The following is a 13,898-nucleotide window of genomic DNA, read 5'->3' on the forward strand; positions in this document are numbered from 1 at the left end:
CTCAATGCGGTTTACAGTGCAATTAAAACATAACAATACAACAACAGGATCAACACATCAATCCACAACAGTTAACAATTAGACAAGACAAATCAACAAAACAACATATATAACGCCTCAGTTGAAATCAGATCCGTTCTCATAGTCCTTGTGCCGTTCCTATGTTCCATTTACCGTCTTCCTTGATTGGTTGCATTGCTTAGCCGAACGCTTGTTCATAAAGCCAGGTCTTAACCATTCTCCGAAACGTCAGCAACGAAGGTGCCTGTCTGATGTCTGCCGGCAAGGCATTCCATAGCCGAGGGGCCACCACTGAGAAGGCCCTGTCTCTCGTCCCCGCCAAACGCGCCTGTGACGCAGGCGGGATCGAGAGCAGGGCCTCCCCAGACGATCTTAATGTTCTAGTCGGTTCATAGGTGGAGATGCGTTCGGAGAGGTAAGCAGGGCCAGAACCGTTTAGGGCTTTATAGGCTAAAGCCAGCAACTTGAATTGTGCCCGGTAGCGGATTGGCAGCCAGTGGAGCTGGCTCAACAGAGGAGTGGTATGCTCCCTGAATGCCGCTCCCATTAGCAACCTGGCTGCCGAGCGCTGGACCATCTGAAGCTTCCGGGCAGTCTTCAAGGGCAACCCCATGTAGAGCACGTTGCAGTAATCAATCCGGGATGTAACCAGAGCGTGGACTACCGTGGCCAAATCAGACTTCCCAAAGTACGGGCGCAGCTGGCGCACAAGTTTGAGTTGTGCAACAACTCACCGCCGAAACCTGGGGTTCCAAGCTTAGCGAAGAGTCCAGGATCACACCCAAGCTGCGAACCTGCGTCTTCAGGGGGAGTGTAACCCCGTCCAACACAGGCTGTAACCCTATACCCTGTTCGGCCTTTCGACTGACCAGGAGTGCCTCTGTCTTATCTGGATTCAATTTCAATTTGTTAGCCCTCATCCAGTCCGATACAGCGGCCAAGCATCGGTTCAGGACCTGAACAGCCTCCTTAGTAGTAGGTGGGAAGGAGTGACAGAGTTGGACGTCATCTGCGTACAGATAACATTGCACCCCGAAACTCCGGATGATCTCTCCCAACGGCTTCATGTAGATGTTAAATAACATGGGGGACAATATTGAGCCCTGCGGAACCCCACAAGACAATGGTTGTGGGGTAGAGCAGTTGTCCCCCAGCAACACCTTCTGAGTACGGTCCTCTAGGAAGGACCTGAGCCACTGCAGAGCAGTGCCACCAAGGCCCATTCCCGCGAGGCGTCTCAGAAGGATACCGTGGTCGACGGTATCGAAGGCCGCTGAGAGGTCCAGCAGAACTAACAGGGACACACTCCCCCTGTCTAGCTCCCTGCGCAGATCATCCACTAAGGCGACCAAGGCTGTCTCGGTACCATGTTCCGGCCTGAAGCCAGACTGTGCCGGATCTAGATAATCAGTGTCTACCAAGAATACCTGGAGTTGTGAGGCCACCACACATTCCAGGACTTTGCTCAAGAAGGGAAGATTGGAAACAGGCCGATAGTTGACGAATTGAGTGGGATCCAGTGATGGTTTTTTCAACAGCGGTTTTATCACAGCTTGTTTTAAGCTGGCTGGAATTTTGCCTTCCCGAAGGGAGGCATTAACCACCACCTTCACCCACTCGACCAATCCCCCTCTGGCCTCCTTTAGAAGCCAGGATGGGCAGGGGTCTAGGATGCATGTGGTTGCCCTCATTCCTCCAAGTATCTTGTCCACATCCTCAGGTTTCACCAATTGAAATGAATCCAACGAAATCGGATAAGCAGATGCTCGTGTTACATCCTCTGAGACTGCCGTTAACATGGTGTCCAGGTCAGAACGGATCAAAGCGACTTTGTCCGCAAAGAACCGAGCAAATGCTTCACAGCGGGCCGTCGAGTTGTCAGGGTTCCCATACAAGGTGGTGGGATTTAATAGACCTCTGACAACTCGAAACAGCTTCGCCGGACGGTTCTTTGCGGATGCAATATTGGCCGCAAAGAAGGATTTCTTTGCTGCCTTTATTGCCACGGCGTATGCCCTTAGAAGGGCAACAAACCGTGTTCGATTTAACTCGCTCGAGTCCGAACGCCACACGCGCTCTAGTCTCCTCTTTCTTCGCTTCATTGCTGCCAGATCCTCGTTAAACCAAGGGGCTGGTTTAGCTCGGCTACTTGAGAGGGGACGTTCTGGAGCAATCGTGTCTATTGCCCTGGTCATCTCCCCATTCCCCGGGGGTTCACCAGGGCATCAACAGGATCACCAACCGAGGCGGCGGGAAAATCCCCAAGAGCCGTCAGGAATCCATTCGGATCCATAGGCCTCCTGGGGCGGACCAACTTAATGGGTCCCCCACCTCTGCAGAGGTTAGGAGGTGCGGTAAGTCTAAAGCTGACCAGATAGTGGTTGGTCCATGGCAACGGAGAGATGAACAACTCCTCAACACCGCCACCTTGCTCCCATCCCTGGCAGAAAACCAAGTCTAATGTGTGTCCAGCACTGTGGGTGGGGCCAGATACCTGTTGGGAAGCCCCATGGTTGCCATGGAAGACATGAAGTCCTGAGCCGCTCCTCCTAGGGTAGTCTCGGCGTGTACATTGAAGTCCCCCAGCACAAGTTAGCCCATAAATTAGACAAAGTCCACATCAAAAGCAAAAATTTATAACTGTTTTTAAAATGCATTTAAAATACAATGATAATGATACAAATACAACACATCCTAATTAAAAGACCTTCTGTAACAGAGAATTAACACTTAAGGCTTGCAAAAAAATAGGGTTTAATCTAACTATCTCTTTCAATGTCCAGTTGGTTTCCTTCTTTTTTAATTGTTCTCAGGGGAACTATCTTGATAGCAGTGCTAGGAAACTGACTACATCCTGCCCAAATCTTTCTTGTGCAAAGTCAGCTTCCATATCCTGATATTATGGCTCATTTTGAGTTAGCAATTTCACTGGCAGCCAGTGGCGTCTATGTTAGAGAGGTGATAAATCCACCCTATGCTTCAGTCTGGTTTTCAAAGGAATTATCCAATGTCAGCTTCATCTGCTAAATATGTTCAGCAATTTGGACAATTCCTGTAAAGCTCACAGTCAGGATTTTATCACACAGCGTTGGCAAACCAGCACAGCAGTGGGGCCATCACATTTGGTGACAGTTCCCATAGCACAACATTGTATTATACCCGTTGTTTGTCTGGCAATTCTTTTCAATGAATTTGGTGGAGACTATTCATAGGTGGTCCATAAATAACCCCAGATCATGCCACTGTCCCGGGACTTATCTGTTGTCATGAGGTCTTCTTGGTGGCCACAGTGAATGAATGAATTGTTTATGGTACTAGCTATAGGCCATGGCCACAGTGAGAATGGTAGAGGTCTTCACAGATGGTGGCAGCAGAGATTTAGAAAGAGCCTTACATCTGATGACAAAAATGGTGGAGGAAGCGGAAGAAAGCTCACAGTGCAACCCCCTCTTCTTAATCTTTGCTTCCACAAAGTTAGCAGAGGTTAAAGATCCTTGAGATAACTAAAGGCGCTTCCAGACAGCACTAAATCACAGGTTTTAAACAGGGGCAAAAAAAATCCCAGGACTTCAGAAGAGGTCCACATACAGACCTGTTGGTCTTGGGATTTCTGCCTCTGTTGCTGAGACTTGATAATTTGCTGTGAGATTTAGAGGCTCCCAAGATGGCCACCACAGGACTTCTGCCAAAAACCTCAGCAAGTTTTTTTAAAAAACCCCGACATATGGATATGCGAATACACGGAGGTCTGGATATGTGGATCATTACAAAAGTTCCACTGTCTTGGTCAAAGAAACTGTGCCTTCCACACGTTTCATAACATTTCTGGCACACAAACATTTTTTGCCTTCTACTCAAGTGTCATCTTCTTTTTAGGATCAATCAGGAACAAACATCTAAAACCTGGGAACCTAGATAAAAATCCCAGGATTTCTGATTGCAGGGACATACAGACATTCGAAGATGAGGATATTCGGCTCATAACTGCAATATTTCCACACCTGGAAATCTCACGGTTTTTGCCTTTAGTAGTGATTGTTTCTGTGTTTGCAGGGAACGGCTTCTGCCACCCTCTTGTTTGCTGTGGAAACTCTTGGGATAAAAGTACTGTCTGGACGAGCCCCCAGACATCAAGAGGGTGTGAAACCATATCCGCAGGAGGGGTAGATATTTCAGCCTATTTGGACTTCTGAGAAGTTCAGTTTCAATGAAGCAGTTTATATGCAACTGGTCATTTCCCACAACTTTTAGTAGATTAAAATTTACTGGCACACAGCAGACCAAATGCTCCATCACACAACTCTCCTATATCATACAGGCTCTACTTTTCCAATTTCAGCCAGCTTCTGACTTTTAAATGATCAGGCACTCTGAAGCAAGATGTTTGCTATGGTCAAGGGAAATGTAAAGCCCCATTGACATCTGTCTCAAGATGAAGAGACTAACAGAAAAGCTCACTAAAATTGAAGATATGTTTAATTTAGGGAACTTGCAATCATGTAAAGGGACAGCAAAGAGCCACTGACTCATACTGCTGACTGAGCAATTTTGGCAAAAATGCTTCGCTTTCTGTTCAATTGGAACCTCTTAATGTAACTCAGATTTTCAGTGCAGGCTATTTTAACCAAGGAGTACTAGGATATTTCATTTTTCTAGCAATGTAATGAGTCAAAAACCCAGTTTGAAGACTTTTTGTGCAGGTTTTTCATACTGTTCTCCAGACAGTTTAGAAAAAGACTTTCGTGAAGTTTTTGACTTTGTCTCCCAAAAACTACAGTTGGCATGGCCAACATTAAAGGATGATAGGATTTGCAGTCTGGCAATTTTACAAGGGTCAAAGGTTCTGGATTAAAATGTTAAGTTCCTTAGTTTACCATTGTAACTCTTGATTGATATGATGCTCTGCCCAACAGAACTAAATATAATGTGAGTTCTGAAAGACAGGTTATAGTATCCATCATTATGTATAATGATTTTATAATACTTCAGGGCTTTTTTTCGTGTCAGGAACAACTTGAGAAACTGCAAGTTGCTTCTGGTGTGAGAGAATTGACCGTCTGCAAGGACGCTGTCCAGGGGACACCCAGATGTTTTGCTGTTTAACCATCCCTGTGGGAGGCTTCTCTCATGTCCCCACAAGGGGAGCTGGAGCTGACAGAGGGAGCTCACCTGCACTCTCCCCACATTCGAACCTCCCCAGATTCGAACCTCCGACCTCCTGCCGGCATAACCCATTGTGCCATGGGGGCTCCAATAATACTTCAATGAATTGCTGGGAATAATCTTTCAGACATAAATAAACTTGAATGTACTTAAATGTAGCTGAATGCTATTCTGAATTATAATTTTATTTAACTTTGCTTTTTAAACAAAAAAGAGATAGAACACAAACTTAATTAACCTTGCTTATGCAACTGTCATCAAGTAATGAGTACAAACGGTTTTAATCAATAATTTATGGTGGCTGCATTTGAATTCAGAAGGCTGTATTGCTTTTAAGATGTGTTTTAAATCAGAAACACTGTAGAAGAGGGGAAAAGATTTAGCAGAGATTATTTCTCATCACAGCAATCAAAGTAATCAGTGAGATGTGTAATGGAGAGCAAAAAGAGTGTGACTTGTTCTTTTCCTCCTGAAGGTAATCTGTATTTAGGTAGATTATTTCATATCTGATTGAATGCATCAATACATTTATCTTGAGCCCTTTCCACACAGCTGAATAAAATCCCACATTATCTGCTTTGAACTGGAATGTATGGCAGTGTGGAGTCAGATAACCCAGTTCAAAGCAGCTAGTCTGCCTTGATATTCTGGGTTGTATGGCTGTGTGGATGGGCCCTCACTCATTTAAAAGTGCTTATCATTCACCTTACAAATGGAGACTGATAAAGTCAATGGGAGTGAACTAGCCAACAACAAGTGCAGTGTCTGTATGTGAGTTAGTCGTTCACAACAGAATGTAGTGTAACAAGGTTATGGCTTTCTCTTATTTAGTTTTCCACATGGCTTTTAGAGACTGAAGGTTTGTTTGGGCTAGACAGGGATTAGAGAGGGGTTCATAAAGTACCCATCCCACACAATGTTCCAGACTAGCATCTGCAGGGGTGTATGTTTGTGTGCATGTGCATATGTTGAAACTGCTTTGGGTCTCATATTGGGAGAAAGTCATGATATAAATAGCTGGAATTCAGCGTGAGACAAGCATCTGCAAGAAACAGAATTGAATAGTTTCATATCATCTATGTTCAACCATGGGTTTTTTTTGTGAGTGTGTCAGGAGTGACTTGAGCAACTGCAAGTTGCTTCTCGTGTGAGAGAATTGGCCATCTGCAAGGACTTGCCCAGGGGAAACCTGCATGTTTTGATGTTTTCCCATCCTTGTGAGAGACTTCTCTCATGTCCCCGCATGGGGAGTTGAAGCTGACAGAGTGAGCTCATCCGTGCTCTCCCCGGATTAAAACCTGTGATCTATCAGTTTTCAGTCCTGCCGGCACAAGGGTTTAACCCATTGCGCCACCAGGGGCTCCATGGGGTGCAATGACATTACTACATATTGGAGTATGTAGTACTACATACTACGTAGCGGAGCCAGTAAAGTGACTATTGCACAAAAGGACCGTTGAACAATTATACTGATGTGCATTGGCTACTCCCACTGCCCATTTGGACAATGGACAGGGACTGATAGGTTCACCTTAGAGTTTCCCATAAGCTGAAAATGATTTGAAGGAACACAACAATAACCCAATTCTTTCCGGTATGAATATATGAATATATATATATATATATATATATATATATATATATATATATATATATATGAAAAATGTTGGTGTGCTGGAAAAAACAGAGACCACCAGCACTGAATCAATTCAGTTGGACTGGCCACATTGTCCAAATTGCCCAATCATCGTCTCCCAAAGCAGTTACTCTACTTCAAACTCAAAAACAGGAAGTGGAATGTTGGTGGACAGGAAAAGAGATTTAAAGATGGGCTTAAAGCCAACCTTAAAAACTGGCATAGACAGAGAACTGGGAAGCCCTGGCCCTTGAGTGCTCTAACTGGAGGTCAGCTGTGATCAGCAGTGCTTCAGAATTCGAAGAGGCACAAATGGAAGGCGAGAGGGAGAAACGTACCAAGAGGAAGGCGTGTCAAGCCAACCCTGCCTTACATCTGGAAACTGATGTCCTCACTGCAGGATAACATGCGGATCAAGATTAGGACTCCACGGCCACCTACGGACCCACCGCCAAGACACCACATCTAGAAGACCATCATCCTCGAGCTATGAGGGATCGCCTAAGTTGTAAGATGAATATATAAACTAGGAAACTGTTCTACACTGAAGAACCAGCCCAGTAGTGTCACCTCTGACTGGCAGAATCACTCTAGGTTTTCAGGAAAAATGGCAGGAACAAACAGTCAAAGCACTCCTGACAGATGGCCACCCAGCCTCTACTTAAAAACCTTCAGAGAAGGCCACTCTACCATCTTCCAAGGCGGCATATTCCACTGCCAGCTTGTCCCCTCTTCAATCCTATCTAATTCCTGGCATGACCTGGAAGCCTATCTTGCTGGTTCTAATTTGCTAAGCTTCCAAAACACAGACAAGGTTGGTGTGGCTTAGAATCCATGCAATTTCATGAGGAACTTTTGCTCCGTTTTCAGGCGAAAAAGTAAGAGCATTATTCATTTCTGCTCCCTATTTCAATATGTATCCCTCTCCTGGTTTTTTTTTTTTAATTCCAGACTGAATTTTCTTGTTGTGCAAACTAGATAAAAAGAAAATCAAACTATCAGAGAGGGCAGATCTAGAAAGGTCCTATTTCAAATAACACTACCCAGTGAGTGCTGCCAATTTATTGTCTTCCAACATACATGGTAAACGTTGAGCCACAATGTTCCAGAAGCGTTAGATCAAGAACTGCAGCTTGATTAGCATTAATTTCTTAAGTAGGAAGAATCAATTCAAAAAAAATTGTACCTGGTGTGAGTGGGAAAATGAATTGAATACCTTGTGCTTGCTTGCCCCCTACTGGTCACAAGTGGAATATACTCATTTCAAAATTAAACCAATGCAAATTGACACCACTTTCAGGATGGATCTACACTGCCATATAATCCAATTTTAGAATGCAGATTAACTGCATTGAGCTGCGTTATAGGGCAGTGTAGACTCAATCCAGTTCAAAGCAGTTGACCTGCATTCTTAAACTGGATTATATGGCAATGTGGATAATAATAATAATAATTCATTGGAACTTGTGCCACAAATCTGCCTGCGACAAAGAACTGGTGGGATCACAAGCCTGAAAACATTACAGAAAATGAACACGTCAAACTACTCTGGGACTTCTGAATTCAGACTGACAAGAGTTTTGGAGCACAATACTCCTGACCTCACGATCATGGAAAAAGACAAAGTATGGATCATTGATGTTGCAATCCCAGGTAACAGCAGGGTTGAAGAGAAAAAACTGGAAAAGCTGACACGTTATGAGGATTTAAAGATGGAACTGCAAAGACTCTGGCACAAGCCAGTAAAGGTGGTCCCAGTGGTGACTGGCACATTGGGTGCAGTTCCTAAAGACCTTGGCCTGCACTTAAACACAATCGGTGCTGAAAAAATTACCATCTGCCAGCTGCAAAAAGCCACCTTACTGGGATCTGCACGCATTATTCGCTGATACATCACTCTGCTGGCTGTTGTATTGGATGTGTGATCCAATACAACAGCCAGCAGAGTGATCTTGTTTGCTGTGGACTCATCTTGTTATGTTTCAAATAATAATAATAATAATAATAATAATAATAATCTGCCTCATTTTAAAATGTATTTCTATGAAGTACATATTAAAATACACAGAACAAAGATGAAAACATCAGACCAGAGTTTAAAACACAGGACCCAGCCTAACTGTGAGGACTCCATCCTATGAAACCCTGGGATTTGTAGTGTTGTGGCATCAGAGTTTTCAGACAGAGACAGATAAATATCTCACAAAACTACACGGCCTAGAATAGAATGGAGCCATAGTAGTTCATGTGGTCAAACTGCTGTAATCCTGCAGTATGGACATAGCCACGGCTAGGTGAGTCTGGACCAGCATTTCCCAAACTTTAGCTCTTCAGCTGTTCACAGTTGTTTGGGAATCTTGGGAGCTGAAAGCCAAAGGAATAGAATAACAAAATCATAGAGTCATAGAGTTGAAAGAGACCACAAGGGAAATCTAGTCCAAACTCCTGCCATGCAGGGAAAACACAATCAAAGTATATTTATTTATTTATTTATGTCACCTTTATCCCACCCAGGGCAGCGTACAAATTGGCAACAATTAAATGCCGTATATAAATACATACATCAGTTAAAAGCAACAAAAAAACCCCACATCATAATACATTAAAAAACCATAAAGCAATAAAAACAATAAAATTATAAAACTATGTCTTCCTGTTCAATTCCTCAACCGTTTCAATTGTCTTAGTATCTCTGACAGATGCCCATCCTGTTCAAAAACCTCCAAGGAAGGAACTTCCACCACATTCTGAGTCAGAGAGTTCCACTGCTGAATAGCTCTTACAGTCAGGAAGTTCTCCCTAATGTTATGGTGGAATCGCCTTTCCTGTAATTTGAACTCATTTGAAATATGGGAAACACTGGTCCGGACAATCCCTGGTCAATCCTTGGGTGTCCTCCTTCAGCCTCCCTGGTGGACACTTTTGGAATTTGGAGTATTTTGTGACTCCGACCTCTGGATAACGGATGCCCAGCTTGTCTTCCTTCCATGAGCAAGGATCTCCCTGCCAGGTGAACACCGAGGTCGGGGACTCCTTTCTTCCTAGGATCCACCTATTCCACGGAGTGAGGAGGCTTCCCCACTGGTTCCACACTGGCCTTTCCCACTCCCTCCATGGGCAGAGCTTTGTGCAGGATATGAGAGAAAGGCCGGAGAACAGGTGCAGGAAAGAAAAGACATATATGTTCAAAAAAAGCCAAGAGAGGAAACATCTGGTGAAGCCAAAGCACACCATAGCTCAGGTTTTCCAAAGCCAACCAAGGGACTTTGGTGAAATATTCCCTTAAGAAAACACGTCCCTTTGTTAGAGAACAGCAGAAGAGAAAGTTAATTCAAACTGCCAAGAAACTGATAGAAAGCAGGGAAACCAACCCATATAACACAGGTCAGGATGATCAAAAACGACATGATTTTGATCCAGATGTTTAAAATCCGAGGGAGTTTTACTTTGTTGTAAGATTGACTGTGGGTTATTATACTCAATTATAGGCATGCAATGGAAGAGTAGTTCTTGTGGACCTTTTCTGCACAATGATGAGGCTGTCTTGAACCGAATCACCTTTCAGCCACCCTTTGAAGTCTGCCCAGTGAGTTATTTTGATCCATTCAAATAGAAGAAGTTTTCATTTGAATGGAAGTTGCCATTTAGATCCAAATATAAAGGGTTTCCAGTTTTCCCTTTCTTTCCTTATGTTTCTTGCTTTTTGAATATTGTGTGGATGAAAGCCATGTTTGAAAGTAAAAGCTTCTCTGCAGTTGACATGCTGGTTTTCTCTTGGTTTTGTGACTATTTATGGGCCTGCGGAGGGGCCTTGTTCTCATAATTTCATATGCTTCCCTTCCATAGTGGAGATGCAACATTAATCTGGGTTTCTACTCGTTTTCTTTGGGGGAACTGGGAGGGTGAGGGAAGCACTGGGATCTTGGGGTTGCTTATCATAGATCTCTGGAGGAACCCAAGAAGCTGCTGTTTCGATGGACAGAAACACAGGTGAGCCACCTTTTCGCTCTTTCCATGCAAAGTCTGAAGCTTTTTGTGAGGAATCTTCTTGATCTTGTGAACATATGTGGTCTAACAACCAATTGTTCACAACCAGCCACAGAACTCATGTTAAGTACCACTGCATTCCTCCTGCTCTACATGGAAATGTATCCTTCTGTTTATTTCTATGAGATTCCTGGTTTGGGGCAGGAGGCATTATGAGAACACTTTTCACAGGTGAAGAAACTCTCTGACAGGTGAATTTGCACAAGTAAATTTCCCCTCTGTTTTTATAACATGCATAACTTAGATTTTAAGAAACTGAAGTCTCGTGATTTGCCATAGGGATAGTAACCTTAAAATCGTGGTTTATGCCATAAATATCTGTGATAGCTAACTTTTGCATCACTTTCAAAGCTGGATCTAGCAGGTTTTGTTTCTAATGTCTTAACTTCTAAGCAGAAAAGAGGAAGCGTTGACTCAGGGCTGAGATCAAATCTTGCTCTGTGCATTACCTTTTTTTTTACTATTTATAGCAGTCAGCTTCTTTGACCCAAAACTTTTCACTTGGAAGGAAAAAAATTAGACAGTTTTGAATTTTTTTTATAATGAATTGTTTAGGATAGGACAAGCACATGTTTCTTAATAAACAATATTTAAATACCATAATGTCAAATAGTAGGTGTGTGTATATGTATGTGTGTGTATATATATGTGTGTGTATATGTATGTGTGTGTGTGTGTGTGTGTATTACAGTCTGAATGTGTAACTGGTTATAAAAGCCTTTTATTCATATATTTTAATTGTTTTTGAACTGCTTTGTTGTAATAATTGTACAAGTTTAATTCCATTTAAGTATTTAGCTTTTGTATGTTTTTAATCTTCCTGTTTTTACTGTGTAAGCCAGGTATTATTACTATTATTCCTCAATTCTGAGAAATTCAGGTTTATTGTTGTTGGTACTATTGTTATTATTCTTTCTCAATTCTGAGAAAACCAATTGTTGCTGTTGTTGTTACTGGCATTATTATTTCTCAATTTTTAAAAGGACAGATATTGTCATCATCATTCTTCAATTCTGAAAAGCCAAGTATTATTATTTCAAACAAGGCATTATTATTATTATTGTTATTATTATTATTGTTATTATTATTATTATTATTATTTCTCAATTTAGAGAAAACCAGGTATTATTGGTTTTGCTGCTGTTGTTTCTCAATTCAGAGAATGGTGTTGTTTTCCAATTCTGAAAAAGGCAGGTATTCGTATTGTTATAATTCCTCAATTTAGAGAGAGACAGGTATTATTATTGTTGTTGCTGTTGTAATTGTTTCTCAATTCTGAGAAATCCATGTATTATTATTATTATTATTATTATTATTATTATTATTCGTATCATCCAATTATGAAAAATCCAGGGATTATTGTTATTATTTCTAGAAAGGTATTATTACTATTATTTTCCCTCAATTTTGAAATTATTATCATTATTTTTATTTCTCAGTTCTGAAAAAGCCAAGTATTATTACTATTCCTAGTAAGATATTATTATTATTATTACTGTTATTATTCCTCAATGTAGAGAGAACCGGGTATTATTATTGTTATTGTTTCGCAATTCTGAGAAAACCAGGTATGACTGTTATTATTTTCCAATTCTGAAAAGCCAGGAATTACTACTATTAGTAGTACTATTATGCTTATTTCTCAATTGTGAAAAATCCAGGTATTATTATTATCATTATTATTATTACTCCTAGCAAGGTATTATTATTATTATTATTATTATTATTATTATTATTATTATTCCTCAAATTTAAGCAAGACCAGTATTTCAATACGCATGACTCTCTGATAGGTCAATTAAAAATAAATATTTATTTCTGTATTGAAGCTTCATACCTGCTGTAACTGTATCATTCAAATAAAATACACCTCTAGGGTATAGCTAAGGCCTGGCATATCTAGGCATGTGGCCATATGCTTGAAGGTGATTAGAGATACAGGACCAAATCCAACCTTTAGCACTCTGTGTTTATTTTTTATAGTTAAGATGGTATGGTCTGAAGTATAAATCTGTAGCTCAGAAGGCTTACAATAATCCCCTAGGGCTAACTACTGGGGACCAAAAGTCAATCCGTGGGACTTGAGTGTAGTCAAGAGGAGCCCTCGGTGGCGCAGTGCGTTAAACCCTTGTGCTAGCAGGACTGAAGACCAACAGGTTGCGGGTTCAAATCTGTGGAGAGTACGGATGAGCTCCTTCTATCAGCTCCAGCTCCTCATGTGGGGACATGAGAGAAGCCTCCCACAAGGATGGTAATACATCAAAACATCTGGGTGTCCCCTGAGCAGCGTCCTTGCAGATGGCCAGTTCTCTCACACCAGAAGCAACTTGCAGTTTCTCAAGTTGCTCCTGACATGACCAAAAAAAAAAAAAAAAAAAAGAGGACAAAAGTTATTAAATGAGGTAAAACACACTAGCTAGGACACTCTCCAGTAGTTTGCTTTTGCCTGAGACTTCTGGGAAAGGCAAGATTGTGCCCCATATAATAGTCTCTCTGCTGCTGAGTTGCATGGGAACGGCTTTTGCACTTTTAACTCTGTTTGCAGTAATTGGAATTAGATGAGGGCGAAAGGGTAAAGTAAGAGGAACAGAAATTGGCATTTAAAAAGCAACTGAATTAATGATATGACAGTATTAATAGGGAACATCTCTGCCAAATCGGGACATATGGGGAGCATGTACAGTGAGTCCTATGTTACATTCTCTTGCTCAGCTGCCACTGAATCCATTCACATAAAAATAAGTACAGTAGAGTCTCACTTATCCAACATAAACGGGCCAGCAGAATGTTGGATAAGCAAAAATGTTGGATAATAAGGAGGGCTTAAGGAAAAGCCTATTAAATGTCAAATTACGTTATGATTTTACAAATTAAGCAGCAAAACATGTTTTACAACAAATAGATCATTATCGTATTTACAATTTTAGCTTTGAGCAGGGCTTGTGATGCTGTTCAAATACCTTTGGTTGTTTCTACTAAATTAACACATTTACTCATCACATGTCACTACTATCTTCTTTCTTTTGAAGAG

Source organism: Anolis sagrei, chromosome 1, assembly GCF_037176765.1.
Source record: "Anolis sagrei isolate rAnoSag1 chromosome 1, rAnoSag1.mat, whole genome shotgun sequence".
Lineage (NCBI taxonomy): Eukaryota > Metazoa > Chordata > Lepidosauria > Squamata > Dactyloidae > Anolis > Anolis sagrei.